At 35.7% G+C, this 16556-nt stretch overlaps 1 long non-coding RNA gene across 2 annotated transcripts in view; it reads right to left on the bottom strand.

Moving 5' to 3' along the window:
* The window catches only part of LOC141571059 (uncharacterized), a 37993-nt gene extending 22160 nt beyond the window's left edge, over positions 1 to 15833 (bottom strand). For both annotated transcript variants that reach the window (XR_012495562.2, XR_016019299.1), the window contains exons 1-2: positions 10995 to 15833; positions 5684 to 5833 (exon numbers count right to left, since the gene is read on the bottom strand). This is a non-coding gene — a long non-coding RNA (uncharacterized LOC141571059). The remainder of the gene's footprint in view (positions 1 to 5683; positions 5834 to 10994) is intronic.
* Positions 15834 to 16556: the final 723 nt, after the last annotated feature.

The following is a 16556-nucleotide window of genomic DNA, read 5'->3' as shown; positions in this document are numbered from 1 at the left end:
TGAGATCTAAGGGGAACGTGTATGAATTTTAGAGTAGAATTTTTGTATATAAGTGGCAATATCTACTAACTCTCAGAAACATTAAGACTGGAGCCCAAGGGAGAACAACGCTGGAAATGAAGATTGGAGAAACATTCACAGTAGTGCCAGTAAGATGTCTTATGAATCAGCATAGTACTATTACTGCTAATTTTGGACGTCTCCTACTCATTGTGATCTTACTTGATTCTATTTGTGATTAGCGCATTTGATCATTTGAATCATCACATAAAACATCTGACAGTTGACAGAACTTAGATTTGAGAAATCGAAGGGGTGACGGGTATTCTTTGATCTTTTTAGTTCCTTTTGTTTCAGGCTGCTTAATTTGTACTCATGAAAAATGTGTTATATCCACCTGTGATGAGCTATCCTACTCTTCCCACAGACACTAACCTCATTGTTGTTTGGATTCAGGGCTTTTTAAAAAATGTATAAAACACTAGGATTAGTTAAATGTTCACGTTTGGGCTTAGAAATCCTTAATAGAAGTAAAACTGGCTTTCACTGGCTTTTCCTTGATGTGTTCAGGACTCTGATTTATAGTTAAAAATAAGTGTTACATAAATGAGATTCTCTGTGTGCAAACAGCAAATCTAAGATTTAGCTGCACAGGGAGAAGTCTCCTCTTTTACAGAAAGAAGCATTTAACTATTCAGAATGTTCCAGGACTGCACTGGTAGTCTCCAGGCTTACAGAACTCATGAAAGTGAAAGTGTTCCGTGAATGTCCTCCAACTCGACTGTGATTGGATTTGGCTTTTCTTCATGGTCTCACGTCAATAAAAATCTCTTCTTGGTTGCATCTCATCAAGTATGATCACCACTGTGCAAACATGGTGATAGTTTGGTCAGACCTCTTCACCCTGCAGACTGTCCCCTCACACTCTTCCTTTTTTATAGTCCCACAAATTTTCTTCATACTGAGAATGCTTCTTGCTCCCATTCTTAACCTTCTCCAACTGCTTCGTCTGAATATATTTAGTGACTGAGAGCTTACATGATGCTTACATTATGACTGTCATCATTAAGAAATATCTTATAACACATAATGGATTCCAGACTGAAGATTTTTAAATTTAGAAGCTTTCGGTTTAAAAAAAAAATGTTTGTACATCTTTTCATCAATTCTAATTAATGGAAAATGAAGGATTTGAATGAACTTGTAATAGTAACAGTCAACTTTGAGAGCTTACCATTTGTCATGCACTTTATATATTTTAACTTGTTTAATTCTTACAATAAAATTCTATGAAGCAGGTATTACTAGCATGCCCATTTTACAGATGGGGCAACTGAGTTTTAGACCATTTAATTAACATGGCCAAAGTCAGAGTCAGAAATTGAGTATGAACTCAAGATGTGTGGCTCCAGGGTCCACATAGAGCCTGTACATTCCTCTGCCTCCATACTTCTTCGCAATGAACTTCAAACTTCATTTGCTTGTAATAGCTAGGTTCCTTGTGTTTCTTAAGGGTCACAGCACCTTTGGCAGTTGGGTGGGATAATTCATCGTTGTGCAGGATAGTCCCACACTTTGCAGGATGTTTCACATTCCTAGCTCCTGGCACCGAAGGCCAGTGGTCACTGCCTGGCACCCCCTCCATCACTGAGAAACCAAAGTGCCCTCATACATTTCCAAATGTTTCCCAGTTAAATGTCTCCAGCTGAGAATCACCAGTCCCACAAATTTTTTATAGTCCCACAAATTTTCTTCATACTCAGTGAAGGGGAATGACTGCATAAAAATAAATACATGCATACATACTCTCTCCATCTACCTATCTAATAACTTCTCTAGAAGTTTCTTAAGTGTTTATAAATTTGTAACCTTTTAAAACTTTTGTAACTTTAAAAACACAGCAACACAACTGATAGGTAAAGAAAATGATCAGGTTATGAAAATGAGGTAATATTTTAGATGTGTTTGCTCTTCTTTATTATTTATGATTAAACAAGTTTGAGCCTAAAAGATGTTGGATAGTTTGACATTAAGTAAGATAAACTCTATTGTTTGCCCATCTGCCTAGCAAACTTTTTTTTTTTTTAATAGTGCAAAGGTAAACTTGAATTTGGCCTCAGCCAAATCTCAAAGTCATACATTTGAAAGTCATGCTTTTTTTTTTTTTTCCTCCTATGTCTATTTTTGGCTGTCAAACTTCGGACCATTAGGCAAACGCCTGTTGCTCTTTTGCCCGAACCAATTCTTCCTCAAGGAAACTATAATAAGTAAAAATCTTTAGTAGAATAAAAATGAATTTTGGGGTTTTCTATTTTCTAAGCTATCCTGGGTCCACTTTACTAGACTTTGTAGAATTGGAGCTAAATCTCCAAAGAAGGACATCCACCTTACAAGGCTGAAATGTGGACTTTTAACTTCATTTGTTTTATTTATTAAAATTTTTCAATTACAGTTGACATTCAATATTATGTTAATTTCAGGTGTACACAATAGTAGTTAGACATTTATAAAACTTATGAAGGGATCCCCCCCAATAAGTCTATTATCCACCTGGCACCTATACAGTTATTATAATATTATTAATTATATCCCCTATGCTGTACTTTACATCCCTGTGACTATTTTGTAACTACCAGTTTGTACGTTTTAATACCTTTACCTTTTTCATTCAACCCCTGAATCCACTTCCCATCTGGCAGCCATTACTTTGTTCTCTGTACCTATGAGTTTGTTTCTGTTTTGATTGTTCATTTATTTTCTTTTTAGATTCCACATGTAAGTGAAATCATATGGTATTTGTCTTTCTCTGTCTCATTACTTAGCATAATACCCTCTAAGTCCATCTGTGTTGTTGACAATGGTAACATTTCATTAGTTTTTATGGCTGAGTAATATTCCATTGTATATATGTACCACATTTTCTTTATCCACTTGTCTACTGATGGACATTTAGGTTGCCTGAATATTTTGGCTATTGTATATGAAATGTCCTTCTTTGTCTCTTGTTACAGCCTTTGTTTTAAAGTCCATTTTGTTTGATGTAAGTATTGCTACTCCAGTTTTATTCACTTCCATTTGCATGAAATATCTTTTTCCATTCCCTTTACTTTCCGTCTGTGTGTGTCCTTTGATCTGAAGTGGGTCTCTTGTAGGCAGCATATGTATGAGTCATTTTCTTCTCCATGCAGCCACCCTTTGTCTTTTGATTGAAGCATTTAATCTAGTTACATTTAAAGTAATTCTTGATAGGTGTGTTGTTATTGCCATTTTATTATTCATATGTATTTTTTTCTTCTTCTCAAAGAAGTCCCTTTAATATTTCTTGTCATACTGGTTTGACAAGCTCATTTAGCTTTTTCTTGTCTGGGGAGGTCTTTACCTGCCCTTTGATTCTAAATGATAGCCTTGCTGGGTAGAGTAATCTTGGCTGTAAGTCCTTGCTTTTCATCACTGAATATTTTGTGCCAATCCTTTCTGGCCGGCAAAGTTCCTGTTGAAAAATCAACTGACAGTCTTATGTGAGCTCCCTTGTAGGTAATTGCTTTTCTCTTGCTGCTTTTAAGATCCTCTGGATCCACCTTGGAATTTTAATTATGATGTGTCTTGGTGTGAGCCTCTTTGGGTTCATCTTGTTTGGGACTCTCTATGTTTCTTGGACTTGTATGTCTATTTCTTTCACCAGGTTAGGGAAGCTTTCTGTCATTACTTCTTCAAATGCTCTCTTCTCTTTCTGGTACCCTTATGACATGAATATTGTTATGTTTTAAGTTGTCCCAGAGCTCCCTTAAACTATCTTCATTTGGGGGGGATTCTTTTTTGTTGTTGTTGTTGTTCTGATTGAGTGTTTTCTGCTACCATGTCTTCCAAACTCCTGATTTAATCCTCTGCTTCATCTAATCTGCTATTGATTCCACCTAATGTATTCTTTTCAGTTATTATATTTTTCATTTCTGAGTGGTTCTTTTTTATGATTTCTATCTCTTTGTGTAAGTTCTCACTAATTTCATCAATTCTTCTCTTAAATTCATTGAACATCCTTAAAACGAGTGTTTTGAACTCTATGTATGGTAAATTGCTTGCTTCCATTTTGTTTAGTAGTTTTTCTGGAATTTTGTCCTGTTCATTCATTTGGGACATTTCTGTTTTCTCATTTTGGCTGCCTCCTGTGGGTGCTTCTATGCATTAGGTAGACCTGCTATGTCTTCCAGTCTTGGCAGGGCGGCCTTATGTAGCAGGTGGTCTGTGGGGCCCAGTGGTGCAGACTCCCTGGTCACTTGAGCAGGTGGTCCAGGGGTGTCCCTTTGTGTGGGTTGTGTGTACCCCCCTTTTGTAGTTGCGCCTTGATTGCTGTTGGCACATCAGTGGGTGAGACTGACCCTCAGGGTGACTGGCTATGAGGACTGGCTGTGGCTACAGCAGATGAGCTGTAGTGTGGGGGCTGATCCAACAGAGGGAGATTTACTCTAGTGGGCCTCTGGTGCCTGCTGAGTCCACCTATTTTGTGTGTCATTTGTAGAACTAGTTGGGTGGTGCTCTGGTGTGGTCTGAAGTCAGCCACTGGGTGTGTTGGTTCTGGGGCCTCTTGGGTGGGGGGGGGGCTCCAATGCAGGCCAAGTTCAGCTGCTGCCTGTGCCTGGCCCAGGGCCACCTGGCAGCAGCTACATAGTGATCTCTGGTTTGGTAGCTGCCTGTGCTGGACTTGGAGGCACCTAGGAGAGGCTATGCTGGGAACCAAGGCCTACTGCCACTAGTGCTGGGGGCCGCTTGGCAAGAGGTACAGGGCATGTCGAGGCCAGTGTCTGTTTATTTTGGGTTTGTGGACCTTTGAGAGATTTTAGGAAAGCCCATACCATAGGCTGAGCCTGGCAGCTTGTGAAGAACAGCTGCTGAAAAGAGGTTCAGACTGGTGCATGGGTTGGGTAGGGCAGGGTCTCAGGGAATCACCAGGGTGGGGCAAATTTGATGGGAGACTCAGATTTCATGCCTGCCTGGGCCTGCAGGCTGGGTGGGGAGAGGGCTCAGCAAAGGAACAATGGAGCCTGCCAGCATTAACTTCATTTTTAAATGACTGCTTTCTCAAAGATGTTATAATAATGCTCTGAGGAATGTTACTAGGAGGAATACATTTATTGAAGGAGGAAAAAGGTCAATTATAAAAGATGTATCCTGAAATAGATATGCCTAGAACTTCCCCTCCCTCTTTTGGTTTACTTATTAAAATAGCCTACTAGTCTTAAGCAAAATACTTTACAATTTTATGCAATATCTTAGGTATTGGCAGTAGCCAGGTGACAATGTTAGGTTTTGTCCATACCCTGTGTTTCCTATTACATATCTGTTTGCAACATGCTTCCAGAGCTTGAACAACGTTGTAGAGGAGATATACCTTGATGCCCCTAAGAACATAAAATTTAGGCCTCTTATTGTTAGAACTGTTTAATGATGTTGCAGAGATTTAAAATAAAACTTTTCCCTTGATAGCTGTGAAATGACAGAAAAACCCACATATACTGGTATCACAAAGTGTTGAAATACATATTATTGAAATTGCCTTGAAATATTTTTTACCTTAGAAAATAAGGCAGAACATATTTTAAAAAGTAGTTTATCCATAATATGAATATACATTTTAATTTCATTAAAAAAAACACACAAAACTACCATGCCAAACATTTTTACTTACCCTTTGTGCTTTCCCTGAATAAGGGTTAGAAATGGTTAAAGGAATAGTCGTTGCTAGCACTTTCCAGGATCTTTTTGTGAAGGAATATGGTAACCTTCTGCAACTGTAACTTCTGGTGGCTTAAGGCCAGAGGAGTGTGCTTAGTCCGATCTGTGGAAAGAAGCAAACTATTGGATCTGAGTAGTTAATAGGTTTCAGAATTCTTTATGAAAGTGAAAACGGTACTGCTTGAAAGTATAAAAGGATCATGTTGGAAGCATTAGTGAGAAAAATGAAATGCACTTTTAACTTAAAAATTATTTTTTTATCTTCAAAAGCTCCAATGGATTAAAGGAAAACATGCACTTATTTAAGTTTTCAAAAGATATGAGAAATATTTCTTCCATATTGGTATTGTTATGTCTAAACAAATTCTCCTTTACAACTAAAACTGACTTTCAGCATTGAGAATATTGTCAATGAAATCATAATGTTGACACAAGTACTACAGGTGAGAACAGGATATATGCTAAATTGCGGTTGGGGTTAGGGTTGTGGTATGGAGCTGGAAGAGTTGTAATTAAACTAAATGAAATAATTTAAAGAAAGACTTTCTATAAAACAGGCTTAACTATAGATGATGGGATCTAAGCAAAGGGAAAAGTAAGCAAGAAAAAGTTAAAAAGAGAAAAGTACAGGATTCTTGGTGGAACAATGGTAGTTAAAGCTACAATTTAAAGTTTTATACACACACACGTACACATAAAAATATACATATATAAAAGTAACTGGATAACTGAGTCAAGTATTTTGGTAATTATAGAGAAAAAAGACAAATCTTGCAATCAAGGGGACATTTGGGTTTGAACTTTATAAGCTGGTTATGTTCATCATTTAATTATTCAGTTCTTTATATTACATTGCTTGTATTGTCTTGGGTTGTATTTTGAAAAGCAAATCTGAACCAAAATTACATTTCACAGATCTGAAAATTAAAACCATAACATATCTATATATTAAGATGAAAGGTCACAAAATTGCTACATGAAAGACTGAGAGGCTAAGTTGTATTTATGACACGATTACATGTTTAGGGCAGGGTGTAAGGGAGCCAATACAGGCTGCAGGGTCTGAGCCGTGTTTGATTCACAGCTGCAGTTCATGTTGGGGATGCTTACCGTGTTTCCCCGAAAATAAGACCTAGCCAGAAAATCAGCTCTAATGTGTCTTTTGGAGCAAAAATTAATATAAGACCGGGTCTTATATAATATAATATTGACATTTTATTATATTATATTAGACTCAGTATTATATTAGTCCCGGTATTATAATATATTATATTATATTATACCTGGTCTTATATTAAAATAATATTTTAAATATATTAAACATAAAAATATATTTAAATATTGTATTAAAATACTTTTTTATTTCATTTTAATATAATATAAGATTGGGTCTTATATTAATTTTTGCTCCAAAAGATGCACTAGAGCTGATGGTCTGGCTAGGTCTTATTTTTGGGGAAACACATCTCTCTGATGTCTCCTTTCCAGGTGACTCCCCTTAACTGGAGTAATAACTGCTCAAAGAGTTAGTTGTAAGGATTGAGAGCTACAAGTATTTGTAAAGCACTAAGCATAATGATTCCTAGATTTTTTTAAATGGCTAGATTTCCTACCTTTTGTTACACACACATACACACACACACACACACACACACACACACACCTTGCTTATATTTATTCATTTTAAAGAAAATACTTAGAAGTTTTATATGAAGTTTTTTTGGCTTATTCATTTCAAAACAATTTATATAATAAAATTCAATTATAACACAATATTAGATTATGCTTCAACTTTTTGTTTTACTATGGGATTAACTGGTACACAATGTGTCACATGTATGAGGCAGATGTTAGTGCTACGTATTTTTATACCTATTAAATTTTGATAATATTTTTCATTTACATGTGTAAAACTGGTTAATTTACTCATAAAATACATATTTGTTTCTTTTCCTCTTGTTGCTTCACAAAATCAAGTACCTTACATAAAAGGTACTGATATTGCCATACTTGTAACTGAATCAGAAACCCAATGATCCCACAGATACATCTTTTGAAGGTCAAGACCTTTACTTAATGATATATGAATAATACAAATAAATATTTGTGGTAAAGTATAATGCTTCAACAGATATTCTTTTTTCAACATGTCACCAACTTGAACATGCTTTAGTTATGATAAAATATATTTTAATGATAATCAAACACAATAAACAAATATTTTCCAACTCATAAACATAGAGAAAAAGGTCATTTACACTTAAAACTTTTGAGACTACACTGCACATTATGACCTATTGACCATTGTCCAAAATGATAATCTGGTTAACCAAGTGAGTTTTTAAAAGTTGCCATACCAATATTTCAGTGCCAAACAGAAGTTTGGTAAAAATTTGTTTTCCTACTAAAATTATTTTATTTTATTACCACATTGAAATCTTTCCATGTGTGAAAACACTTCATAATTACTATGGAAGAAATTTGGAGATCACCACTAGTTTCATTTTTCTTAACAAAATAAGTTATCAGTTTTTCAATCTATTCCAGGTACCAAGCACATGCTAAGCACCACATATACGTTCTTCCTAATCCTGGCAACAGTTCTACAGTGATAAGACTGCTGTGCAGCCACCATGCAGATAAGAGTGGCCATGTGACATAGCTGGCCAATGAGATCTGAGAAGAAATTATTAGGAGTGGTTCCAGATAATTTCCTTTTTAAGAAAGTCCAGCTCAGCTGACATGCTTACTTTTGTCCTTCCCATTACTTTTACCAAAGCAAACCTACAATACTTGAAGTGAAATGGCTAATTACGAGTTGACAAGCACCTATTAAGATTGGCACAACAAGTAAATAGAGAAAGTCTTATGTTTTTAATGACATCGTAAAACTTAGATTGGACAAATAAGGTCTGCCTGGACTGCCTACTACTGACATATGTGATAAAAATAACCCTTGCTTTTTTCAGGTTTCTCATTCACAGATGAATGAAACTCTCAACTGATTCACCTGCAAAGAAAATGTTGACCTTTCAGTCAGTGTCTGAGAGGAGGCAACCCAGCTGGTACAAAATAGGACAACATTTGATGCATAAGTGTCAGAATCATTAATGACGATTTAAAAGTGCTTTGAGAACCTTGGATTAGAAGTGTTATAGATCATGGGGAAGATACAATATTGGAAGCTGTTTAAACATGTTCCTTAATTTTATTTCAATAAATTTTCACCTTGGACAAGTGTCTTTACCCTTGTTCTCAGTTTATTTATCTCTCTTTTTAAATTTTATTGGGGAATATTGGGGAACCGTGTTTTTTTCCAGGGCCCATCAGCTCCAAGTCGTTGTACTTCAATCTAGGTGTGGAGGGTGTAGCTCAGCTCCAAGCCCAGTCGCTGTTTTCAATCTTTAGTTGCAGGAGGCGCAGCCCACCATCCCATGGGGGAATTGAACCTGCAATCTTACTGTTGAGAGCCTGCGTTCTAACCAACTGAGCCATTCGGCCACTTCACAGTTTATTTATGTTTAATACAAGAGAATTGCACTAGATTATTTCTAAGATTCCTTACAGAGAGAACTATTAAAATACTGTACATATTGGCCTATAGTGAAACAACACCCTGGCTCCAAAATGCATTATTCCTTGTAATCTTATGAATACTTGTGAACTATAAATATGCAAAATACAAAATTTAATGCATAGGACTCCTAATATCCCAAAAACTTAGAGAGAGGAATAATCTAAACAGACACGTAGTATTGTACTTTGTACTGAAATTTACTTAAATGTGCTGAATGAAGTCACTAAAAGATCATGGTCTCCGGTCTTGAATTTTGCTTTTCTAGACAGATCGTGCCTTTTTAGAAAGAGCAAAAGTGCTATACATTTATAGTACAATACAGTAAAATCTCCCTTATCCAATGCTGGTAGGTGATTAGTGGATCCAAGAAGTAAACTAAAGCAAAAAAAAAAAATTTTAAATGATGCTCCATGCCTTAAACTTTTTATTTTAACTTGAACTACAAGTGTTCTTCATTTGTCAATCTTTTGAAACGCAAAATACTTGTAGATTTTTACTTTTTCTAGCCTCTTGCAGTTTTCTTGCTTACACTTGACAGAAATTTCTTCAGTGACTTTTGTTTCACATTCCATTGGTTTGCATAATATTTAATTAAAATAATTACAATAACAAGTACAACTGGTACAAAGGGGTTTGGGGAAAAATGCAACTGACTCCACAAGCATGGAACTTGCAGTGGGAGCAAGTTACATTAAAGGGAATTTTACTAGTTTTGAGCATATACCATGCTGTGGGAATGTTTTAAAGAGGGAACGAGGAGCATCAATTAATCTGGCAAATTAAATGTATGTCATGAGAGCTCCTATGTACCCATCATCAATGATAGATATTGCGTAATCAGATGTTAAGCTATTTTATTCACTGTTTTAGAACATGGGTCTTTGGAGACTAGTGAAATTGAATATTAAAATGATCTTCTCACTAACATCCTAGAAGCTCTTACCCTTTTATCCTTCCCATCTTGTTCTTATGAATGAATTTCTCCCTTACATTTTGTTGTCTCATCATTTTCTTATGTGCCTGAGTCTATGCCTTGTTTTCATGTCAGGGATCCCATTTCTAGTCTTCACAGGGATTGGAGACTTTAGCTTACAGGTTAGATTAAATGATCAAGGGAAGCTGTAGCAGAGTGCCTGGCATAAGTAAGCTATGAAATGTGTTCTTCCCATTTCTTGATGTTGCTTCCTAACTCAGAGCTCTAACTACTTACATTGTTGAATCTTCGAGGTTGACCACTGCTGCCAGGATCGTTGTCCTTACGAGCCTGGATGATCGGCTTGCCTGTCCATACTATTAGCCACTAAAGGGATTTTCTCAAGCACTGAGCCTAGCCCCTAGTCTCACTGGTCAGTATGGTGACCATCTATTTCCTATGGATGCCTCAGTATCTATCCTCTCCACCTCTAAATTTCTCTATAATTGATTTTGTCATTCAACATATATTTAAACACTTACTATATACTGGTGTATTAGGGTTTTCCAAAGAAACAGAACCAACAGAAACAGAACACAGTACACACACACACACACACACACACACACACACACACACACAGGACAATTAAGTTTGTGAACTTTCTGCTGTGTAAGTGCATGGTGGAAAGTTCACAAACTTAACTGTCCTTTCGTATATTTTGTGTGTGGGGGGGGAGGGGGGAGACAGAGAGAATATAAAGAATTGACTCACAGGATTATGGAGGCTGACAAGTCCCAAGGAAAGCAGTCGGCCAAACTGGAAACCCAGGACAGCCAATGATGTCATTCCAGTATGAAAGCTGGAAGGCTTGAGACCCAAGAAGAGCCAATGTTTCAGTCTGAGTCAGAACACAGGAAAAGACCTAGCTCAGTGCAGTCAGGCAGGAGGAGTTCCCTCTTACTGGTGAGGGGGTAAGTCTGTTGTATTTAGGTCTTTGATTGGATGAGGCCCACCCACTTTGGGGAGCGCAATATGCTTTACTCAGTCTACCCATTGAAATGTTAATTTCAAGCAAAAACAGGCTCACAGACACACCCAGAAAATTGTTAGACCAAATATCTGGGCACCCTGTGGCCCATCAAGTTGACAAAAAATTAACCATCACACTGGGCACTGTGCTAGGCATTGTTCACATTCTTGTCATTATTTCTGGTCTCAGAGAAGTCTGTGTCCCTTCTTTCACATCCTAATGCTCCCATTTATGCTCTTTACCCTGTCGTCTCCTGTTCCTGAGACCCGCTACACCTTTGGTTTTTCCCTGCTCTTTTTCTACCTAAAAACTTGTTTGGGTTTTTCCCTGACCTCAAAATAAAGGTCCTCTTTGGTCCTTTGAGGTACCATCCCATCCTCTTTTTTAGTGTGAAAAGAGAAGTTTATGGTCTCTGCCTTCAGTAATTTCCTAAAATCCATGGTGATCTAATTAACCTTGTTTCTTTTGTCTCTATATTCCACTAATAAGACCCTTACAAAAGTCAACAATAACTTTCTCAAATCTAATGGCTTTTGTTTAGTCTTCACTTTGATGTTGCAGTAACTTCTGAAAATACATTCTTTTCAGAAGTGAAATTCTCTTTTCTCTTTGCTTTGGCAAGTCGAGTTCCTGGTTGTCCACTTTATTCTCTAATTTTTTTTTTTATTTCTCTTTCTTGTCCTTTTAGGTAAATGTTCCTCATAGCATTTTGAACTTTTTTGGCATTTATCAAATGCCGCTCCATGTTTTAGTTATTTCTATAGTATAGAATTAAAAGAAAACACCTAGCTCCACGACTTCTTATTCCTCTTCCCTGCTTTATTTTTCTCCTGAGCACTTAACCACTATCTGACACCATATATAGTTTACTTATTGTCTCTTTCCTCCTCCTCAGGAGGGCAGGGATTTGGGACTGCTTGTTCATTAATGTATCTCTAACATCCACGGCAGTAACTAGTGTTCAAACAATAGCTGTTTAATTATTACACAGATTTACATACAGGGTTGTTCAATTTATCATTATTTATAAAAAATAAAACATCTGGCAATAAACACAATATCTAGTAAAAAGAGGAAAATAAATGATATGACCATGAGGTGGAATATTATGCATTTATTAAAAATCACATTTAAAAATTACTTAAAGAAAAATGCCCACATTATATTAAGCAGGGAAAAAGCATGAATGAAAAGATTAATATACTCCAATTTTATTTAAAATGTAAAGGAGGGGATATATTACAATGTTACCAGTGGCTTTGTCTGAGCAGTAAGATTAAAAGTAATTTTTGCATTTTGTAAATTTTTGACATATCTTTAAGGTTTTTTTTTAATTATTTTTTTTCAGTTACAGTTGACATTCTATATTATGTTTCAGGTTTTGACAAATCTTTTAAATACTATAAAAATTTAAAGATCGAAAATTGTAAAGCTTTGAAGAAAAAAATGCTTCTTCATTCAGTTGCTTTATTCTCTTCTCTAGTCTGAATGAATTTCTCACTTCAGTTAGAGATGTGATTTGTACTTATCTTTTGACACTGATTATATGCTGCCTAGTTTTACATATATGTATTTTCTCTACTAGGCCCTACACTTTCTGAAGTCAGAAATCATATCTTATTTACAATTTGCAGAGCCTACAGCACTTGTTTTTACAGTCAATAACTGAAAGAAGAAACACATTAAAAATGTTTTAATCGCCAGGAACAATATATACTGTTAGTTGCTTAGGGAAACCATCAAATAATGTGATTTTCTTATTTGATCTGGTGTCTTTCATGACTGCCTTGAAAATACTCTTGTTTAATGCTATATTAGAATGATGACAATAGTACAAGCATTTTTAGGGTTTGGCCTACCTCTCTGATGTCTTTATTTACATATATTTTATTAGTTGTTGGTATATTATATGAAAACTTTTGATTATAGAGTAAATTTGGGCATGATCGATTTCAGGGACTGAAACATTAAGTTCGTTAGGCTAGGCTGGTATAACAAAGAGATCATGGTACAAATGGATCCAAAAACAGGACAAGTTTATTTCCTGCTCTTAAGGGTGGGTGTTCATGGTTGGCTGATAGGTTCCCACCACACATTTACAGTCTCAGGGCCTTCCATTTTTGGCTTCCCAGTATGTCCACAGTATGCTAATTATATTTAATAATCTCTGCCTCCAGGTTAGATTATAAATTCAAGTGAGGCATAAAATTGCCAGATTCAGCAAATAAAAATAAGGGATGCCCAGTTAAATTTGAATTTCAGATAAACAACTCTCGAATTTTAGTATAAGTATGTTTCATGTAATATTTAGTACATGATTATACTAAAAAATTGTACATTATCTAAAATTCCAATTTAGAGTCCACTTTTATCAGGCAACTCTATGAGGGTAGGGATTAGGTCTATTTTATTTAACACCGAATCCCAGAATCTAAAACAGTGCCTGTTGATTTTAAGATAAATAAATCTCTCAATAATATTTAATGAAAAATTGGCATTCTGCCTTTCAGGCAGAACCTGTATCAGCAAAGGATACTTATTATTATTAATTAGAATAAAACTGCTATTAATGAGAATTTGTATTAAGTATCAGCAAATACTCATTAATATTTATTGTTAAGAATAATATTACTTGTTAATGATATTTCTTTACCCTATAAAGAATATTTTTCAACCGGTACGACTTGAACATGTATCAGCATTTCAAACCACAAATGTTTCACTAAACTTCAGTAAGCGGATAAAATCTGTCTTCCCCTAGATTTCTGCACTGCTATCTCACTTTTTACAAGTCTCTCTATTCAAATGTCATTTTTTTCAATGATGCCTTCCCTGTTCTCCTCTTATCTAAAACTGCAACTCTCCTCCCTTTGCAACAGTTACCTCTTCCGCTCCCGCTTTATTTTTCCTCCTTAAATATACCATATAACTTACTTATTTATCTTGTTTATTGTCTACCTCTCCGGCTAGCATGTAAACGTCAAGGACAGGCATTTTCCTCCCTGTTTTATTCACTGCTCAATCCCCAGATCTTGCACATACTAGAGATTCAATAAATATTTGAACAAGTGACTGAATAAACACCAATGGCTGTTATTTTAATTTAAAGTTACCAGTAGTTTGATATTTACTTTACATGACACAATATGGATTTAACCTCAACTATATCATGATTCTGCCTGCATTCTCAGTTCACCATGTCCTATCAATTCCATCACCTCAGTGTCTTTTATAACCCACTCCTTACCTTCCCTATTGCCACTTCCACATTCGTTCCAATAAAATGATTCCTATTTGTTCTCTGTATTAATGCAGAAATTGCCTAATTCGTCTCTTTGCCTAATTCTAATCCATCTTCCCAATTGTTACTAAAATTATCTTTCTAAAGTGAGAATCTGATTATATTACTACCTTGCCTCCAAACTGTCTCCCTATCAAAGATAAAATTCAAAATATTATACTTGGACACTTGAAATCCTTTATGATGTGGCCCAGCCTCAACTCCTACCACTCTTCCACACGTTCCAGCCCCATGTGACTTGTCTGTTCAAATATCACTTACTTTGTAAGAATAGCTGCTCTATCCTCAGTGCTCAGAGGTCTCTGACACTTATTTTACGAACTACCAGCACTAAATGGTATTTTACTGATTTTACGATTTACATTTCTGTTTTAACACCTCTAAAATTGGAATTTAACTTGCAATAATGGTATCTTTCAATGCTGTCACCAGAAGGCTTTTGTGATGTAGCTATCTTAGCTTGTACATGTGCAAACTTCGTGGTTATTCCTGGTGGCACAACTAGGCAATTGCAAACCCTAGACATTTCAGTCAACCATTTAAAGAAAGGATATAAATCCTGGTTGTGGTCTGAAAACCTTTCATTGATATCTTCTAGTTGGATCAAGAAAGCACCAGCATCAAAACTCGAAGAATGGAAGCCGATGGTTTGGAAGAAAATACTGAAGATAATAGCTGAGTATTCTTTAAAACATGTTGAATCGCTAATGCTCCTGGTTGGTAGAATTTAACACAGTGTGGATAAATTCTAATTGATAAAGAAGCATTATGTCATAGTTTAATTAGCAGCATTTTTTTCTTTCAGTGGTCCAAAAATAATGGCATTTCTTAGAACCCAAGGTATCTCAGCATAATGAAATATGGTTATGTTGCCTCACATTTTCAAAACAATCCTCTACTCTAAGACAGGTCTTATTATATCATGCCTGGGGTCTGCTGACTTATTGTAAGTGTATTCTCATCACCTGTTTATCTGCCTCTGTCTTTCCATTAGATTATAAACTCTCTATGGCCTACCATAGTGCCTGTCACATAGGTGTGCAATTAATATTAATTTTTAAAATTACTGCAATTTTCATGCTCTTTTGCTAGAGAAACTGTTCCACTGTGATTCTCATTCTCAATTTGGCTATGTCACTTTCAGAACTGATCTTAAATTATCTCAAACTTCAACTATTACTGTGAAATACTGCTCAATGGAAAGGTCTAATTCCTTTTTAATAGTAGTCCCTAGCAGCATGTTTTCCTGAGGATTGATATTATATAATATTAGGATGACCAAAATACATTTTCATATATATATATATATATATATATATATATATATATATATATATATAATCTGAATACATTCTGCTGCGTAGCTTCACATCTAATTTTTTATGCTTATTACGTCACTTTTTTGATGCTCTCAACCTCTCAACATCATTGACTATTCGTGATCTCAAAGAGTAAAAAGCAGAGAGCTAAGGAAATGGTAAGTGAGCCAAAGAACCATTGTTAGGTTACATATGAACACTAGATTAATCTGATTATTTTGTTCAGATGGCACATCCAGAAACCATAAGCCAAGTCATTGGCACATAATTATTTTTAAACCGTGTTACCCTGTTTAATTGGTTTAAAGTAATTTAAAAGGGCTCTGGTTGGCTTCTACAAATCAATCTAATTCATCAGTTTTTTCAATTCCATTAGAATAGCTCTATTTACACAATTTAGGCTATTGTTAAGCCAGAGTCACCATTCTTTCAGGGGGTTTCCCAAAATTTATTCATTCTCTTTTAAATGGGAGCCACAGCATTTGGGCAGAAATCCTTTAAAAGCAGCAGCAAAGAGCAAGTTTTCTCCCACTTACCTCTTTTGACCAATGCCCTCCCAGAAAAATCTTCCTTAATTCCCTAGACTGCAACAGCACAGGGCTTAGCACACACTACTCCAACTAGTTTTCTCTCTAGCATTGCAAGAGCTCACCACTTCTTCAGTTGAGTCTGATGAAATAGTT

Source organism: Rhinolophus sinicus, chromosome 16, assembly GCF_057876585.1.
Source record: "Rhinolophus sinicus isolate RSI-liver-muscle chromosome 16, RSI-T2T, whole genome shotgun sequence".
Classification (NCBI taxonomy): domain Eukaryota; kingdom Metazoa; phylum Chordata; class Mammalia; order Chiroptera; family Rhinolophidae; genus Rhinolophus; species Rhinolophus sinicus.
The sequence above is the reverse complement of the archived record's forward strand: the minus strand, read 5'-3'. Positions and strand labels throughout refer to the sequence as shown.